The 6,000-nt window shown below is 36.6% G+C and overlaps 1 protein-coding gene across 2 annotated transcripts in view; it reads left to right on the top strand.

Moving 5' to 3' along the window:
- Positions 1-6,000, top strand: part of USH2A (usherin) — a 794,931-nt gene that overhangs the window by 318,365 nt on the left and 470,566 nt on the right. The window lies entirely within an intron of this gene.

The following is a 6,000-nucleotide window of genomic DNA, read 5'->3' as shown; positions in this document are numbered from 1 at the left end:
TACACTAGTTTTAAAGTTAAATATGACCATGCCCCTCTGAAACAATCTAGGTAGTATACAGTTAAAAAAAATAAAATATTCATGACTGTTACAAAAGACAAGTATGATGCTGTGTGTTATGAGAGCATAAAGAGTCTTTCTTTTAAGTTGTCTGTCTCCTCTGCAAATGTGATATTTAACTGAGATGCAAAGCAATGAGGAAAAGTTGATCAGGACAAGCGTATATGTCTATACAAGAGGACATGTGTTTGAGGTGGGGCAGGCCAGAGGAAATACTGATGGGAGATGAGGGAAGGATCTGTAATAAAATTTCCAGGCAGAGCAAACAGCAAATATTTAGTGTCTGAGTTAGACAAGAACATGGCATATTCAATACATTGAGATGAGTCTAATATGGCTGTAGCGTAGAGAACAAAGAGAACAGCGGTAGGTTGAAAAGTTGGGTAGAGACTAAGTAATTTAGGACCTGGGAAGGATTTGAGAGTATTTAAATTTTTCCTGAGGGCAATGGGAAACTATTGCATAGTTGTCTTCACTTTAGTTAAAGGAAGGCTCGTAAGCATTTGCCGTTAAGCACTGTGTTGGACCTGTGAGTAATCGAGGAATAAGACTATGTCAAAGATTTTTCTCAGGTTTTCAACTTAAAACTGCTGATCTAAGACATAAATGATGCTTGCCAAATAAATGTTTAACGTTATATTATTAAAGGAGGCACAACTTTTCCCCTCTGTATCTAAGGGATAATGGGCCAAGGGCTTCCTACATCCTGGAGACCCACTCACCTTTGAGAGGAAAGTCAGGGCCTGCTGGACCAAGTGTGTCTGAGCATCACCCAGGATCCCTGCGGAAGCCCTCAAGAGGCAGACTGAGTTGTTCCTGTGTTAGGAAGCTGGTAGAGCCATGAACTGGCAACTGGCAAGACCAGGGAAAGAAAGGTTTATTCCTGGTATTTTGACAGCGACCTGATAACCCCCTGGCCTGACCACTATAGGTCCTCAGGCACAAGGACCCCTGGGTGTCCCCTAGAATTGCAGCTTCTTAAGGGATGCCAAGAGGTGGGCAATGAGTAAGCAAAAAGAAATAGCATCACACCTAAGCAGATCCAGCATCCAGAGAGAAAGGGCTAAGAAGCAGCTGTTTCCAAAGGCAAGGCAGATGGCATCGGGAAAACAAAAACAGCACACTGACGTTGATTCAGTTACGGAACTGAAAATATTATTTTTCATTTGAGTCCTTTAAGTAGATTAATTAGAAGAGAGACTGCTGAGCCTCAGATTGCTAGGTCAAACTACATAACAAAAATATGAAAACATAAAGAGAGATGAAGGAAGATGCTAATATTACTAAGAAATTCAAAAGGAGAACAAAAAACACATGCACAAGGTAAAGAAGGCTGGGAGAAGATAATGAAATATAAAATAGGAGAGAATATATGATTTAATAGACTTGATTATAAATTTATTGAAAGGACCCATCAAGTTCTAGTCAAGATTAAGCAAAGCTAGTTCTTCTATAGGACCTCTGTGTGCCAGCCATTATTCTAAGTGTTCTCTCTATACATAAATACACACACACACACACACACACACACACACATACACACACATTTAAACATCACAACAACTCTATAAAGCAGGTACTCATTATCCCCACTTTACAGGTGAAAATCTGAGTCATGGTTAAATTAATTTTCCCAAGTTATACAGCTAATCTGTGACCAAGCTTTTCAACATGAAAGAACAATGCTTGTTGGTGTCCAGAGATTCAGTTTAAATACCATCCATGCACCATATCGGAAGGAAATATTTCAGCAAGGCTTCTAATCAGAAGGAAAAAATAAAGAATTTGAAATATAGCGGAGAAGTAGTGCTGAATAATAAACCTAAGGATATTAAGTTCAACCTAAGTATTTAATGATAAAATGACTAGAAATGTGTTTTATGTGCCAAAGAATCTTTGACATAGAAGAGACACACAGCAAAGGGGAAAAAAATGCCCTGATAATTGTTTGGTGCTAAAATTACTAAGAGTTGAAGGAGGGGGGAAAAAATGAGTGACTTAAAAGTTTCTAAAGGTATCAACTTAGTAGAGGGAGCAGTAAGGGTAGAGGTCATATTGGTTTCTTCTTTTCATAAAATAAATGGACAAAAATATTTGATTTTAAATGTGACAAAAGAAATTAATTACTAACAGAACAAAAATGTTCCAAGAACAATTAACAAGATAAAAAAAAAGACTAAATGCTAAATTGTAAATATCAACAAAAACCATAAAAGAAAGGAAACAATCCAGTAAAATAGAAGAATATCAATGAGAAAGAAAAAATCTGGTTCTGCTTCTTCTACCTCAACCTGTTAATATCTAGGTATATTTGAGATCAAGCCAGATGGAGAAAATCTTTAATCATATAGCCATTTATTTATAGAGCTTTAAAAGTACACAAAGTGGGTTCATGTTGATTGTCTCATTTCATTCTTGAAGTAGCCACCTGAGGTAGGTATTGTTTTTTTCCCTGCTTTAGATAAGTGTCTTAACTAGGGTCACACAGTGATCTAGTGATAGAACTGACACTGGATTTAGTTTATTTCATTCAATGAAATATTGTTAAAAATGTGTCATATTCCAGGCACTGTGCTAGGCAGTTATGAGTTGGAAACACGGAAATGAGAAATGAACAAAATGCCACTCCTGCCGTCCTCTCTCTAGACACTCCCCCTTCCAAGATTGGAGTACAGAGTCCTGCTGGACTTGAACAGGGCAGTGTGCCAGGGTGGCTTCACGTTGCCTCACACTTATAATACAATCGGTCACACCCTCATAAACGTCCATCCTGGTGTCTGTGAGTGTGATTCCAGATGACCATTCACACCCCAGAGCTACATCTGTAATCGTACAATGGCCACGGGTTTGTTCACAGGTTTTGAGTATTTAATAAATGTGCCCTGCCTGATCCCCCGCCCCCCGCCCACAATATACTCTAAACATATGGGGCAAAGTCTTTGCAGAATTAATCCAAAAATGATTCCACCAGAACTGAAACATGACTGCCATCTCTTTGACAGTGTTATTTCTCTTTCTAAAAGATGTGATAGCTTCAGATTCTGCAGAATAGGAAGGGGAAGAAGTTAAATAATGCTTAACTCCGCTCAGCCACATTATTGCCATTACGATCCTGAGACTGGCTGCCAGAAAGCTCTCTCCATCTCATCTTTTTCATCCCCTTTTCAATGATAGACAGGCTGGTGTAGACCAGAGCAGAGTTCAAGGAAGCATTCACAAGGGCATTGCCAACCATTTCCTCCCCCTCTTCCCTCAGACAATGACCTAGAATGCTCCTCACTGCCATTGGCTTTCCCCGCTGCCTGTCTCTGCCCTATATACCCAAATCGTAACCTGTATACAAAGTTGGTACCTGCCAGGCAAGTATTAACGAAATTGTTATAGCCAAAGTTGGAGGACCAGGGGAATGCAGAGGGTTTAATGATGCCTTACAAGTGCATTTTTACCTGGAATAATAATATCCCTCTACAAAGCAAAAGTTACCTGCATTTTCAGGAAAGTGATAATTAATTTATACAAAAGAAAGTACGGCATTGGTTGAGCTGGACTGCCTTAAGATACATTTGAGAAAATGTGATCAGATGTATCACACTGAGTGCTTGTGATGCTGTCTTTACATGAGTCCATGAGCTCAAGCTAGCCGGGACTGGTCCTTCCTCACCACGAAAGTATTTATCCAGGTTAACTGGACATATTGCTAACTTTTTAATGAAAGCCCCACATATTATCAGACAAAGAATTGTTGAAACTGAGGAATGGAGAATATTTGGAATATTCTTCCATTTTTTTCTCTTTTGGGGTAGGAATTTGAATACAGCTTTTTTTTCTATTTTTTTAAATTGAAGTAGAGTTGATTTACAATGTTGTGTTAGTTTCTGCTGTACAGCAAAGTGACTCAGTTATACATATATATATTCTTTTTCATATTCTTTTCCATTATGGTTTACCACAGGATATTGAATATAGTTCCCTGTGCTATACAGTAGGACCTTGTTGTTTATCCATCCTATATATAATAGTTTGCATCTGCTAATCCCAAACTCCCAATCCTTCCCTCCCCAATCCCTCACCGCTTTGGCAACCACAAGTCTGTACTCTGTGTCATGAATACAACTTCTTGAAGAAAGTTAGAGCTACCCCAAGTTTAAAGAAGCTTAGGAGTTTGTTTTATACGTCCCCCATTGACATTTCAAAGTATTTATATTTTAAATAACTTAGGTACCACTTTAAGCCAGTTTTCTTTCCTTTTGTCTTTAAAGGATACAAGATTATCTAATGAACACCTTATTGTACTCATCAGACAAGTAGTTATTTGCTCTTTGTGTCTTTCTTATCTGAGTGTACAATCCAGTGAGGGCAGGTCTGTCTATTAGTCCCCAGATACATCCTTGAGGCTCAGTACAGTCCTTGGAACATAGTAGATATACTCATAAATAAATAAAGGACTGTTGACTGTTTTGTTGACTGAGTGGCTTGATAGCTGTTGGTAAAATAGTACTCATAATTGAAGAAATTACCCATTTTCTAGGATAAAATTTCCAGTTCTTTAATGATAATTTAACAATTTTAGTTATTTGTTTTCATTTGTCAGTTAGTTACTTTGACTTATACTGATAGTTATTTTCAAATTACTGTTCCTGAATCCATTCAAAATAATTAAATTTTGAGTCGTGGAAAGAGCATTTTGTAGGAGTTTAAAGTTACTCTCTAACACGTAGTTTCAAAATAACTGAAGTCATTGTGTACTTTGTTCTTTTTAAAATATCTTAATAATCTTAAGTAACGAATTCTTTACATAACAATATAATTCTACATAGAGGCATAAAAACTTATTTGGCATTCCTTCCAACTATCTGATTCATTCTATGAAAAAATATTTGGGGGAAAGGGAGAAGATTCTTCATAATATTTAAAACAGGACATATGTTTGCCTATTATAAACTGAACACTTAGAATTATTGTTAAGAATCAGTAAAGTTACTCCATTTTTTAATTGCTGTATTTTTTGTTCTCTCTAACAATTAGCTAGAGTCTTCCTATTTTCATTAGATTAATTTCAATTTGGAAATACTTGATCAGATGATATTTTATTGACCAGTAATGACTCGTGGTTCTCATTTAAATGTTTTATGTTCAGTGACATTAACAGGAAATTCACATAACATTCTGACTTCACTTAGGGAAATGGTGAAAGTGAAAGCCTTCAAAAAAATTCCGAATAGCATCTATTTAACATGTCTGATATTTTCCAGATGGAAAAAACAAACTGCATCATATGACATCAGAATTGATCACAGAATTATTCTCTTAACATTAGTGAGGTAAAATAATCTTAAAATGATCATCAAAGAATAATACACTAAGTTCCTCTAAGTATGAAGAAAATTTGGCATACTGAGGCTGTGTGTTATGTACTTGAATGTGTCACCAGTCAGTGTGATTTCTGATGTAGAGAACTATTAATGCTTCAGACTGTCGCCAAACATGATATGAAGAACCACTTACTCAGACACCTGATCTTTAGAATGCAGCATCGTTTGTAACAATTTTAACGCTAACTAAGTACACTTTGATGAGACAGCATTTAATAAAATGCTCATTAATTTCATCATTAGCAAGGGTATGCTAAGAAGTAAGCCAGTTTCTTATGTCACGCCCAATTAGCATCCCATGCTAGTAATCCCATTAGTATTGTTGAATTCACTAATGGAAAAACTAATGGGCATGCTACCAGGGCACATTAATTGGGCACGACACCAGTTCTGCTTTTAATTATTAAACTACAATAATGAAATGTGTGTTTGTAAAATATTAAAATGTTGAAATAGGGTTGAGGAAAATAAAAGAATATGTAGAGGAAAGAGTTAGAAGGAAAGTCAGCCTACAAAGATTCGAGGACTTACCAAAATGGTCATCTTTCTAGCTGATCGAGTTGCCTGT

The sequence above is a fragment of the Balaenoptera physalus genome, assembly GCF_965194825.1.
Source record: "Balaenoptera physalus genome assembly, chromosome: 1".
NCBI classification, from domain to species: domain Eukaryota; kingdom Metazoa; phylum Chordata; class Mammalia; order Artiodactyla; family Balaenopteridae; genus Balaenoptera; species Balaenoptera physalus.
This window is presented reverse-complemented; position numbering and strand designations above follow the sequence as displayed.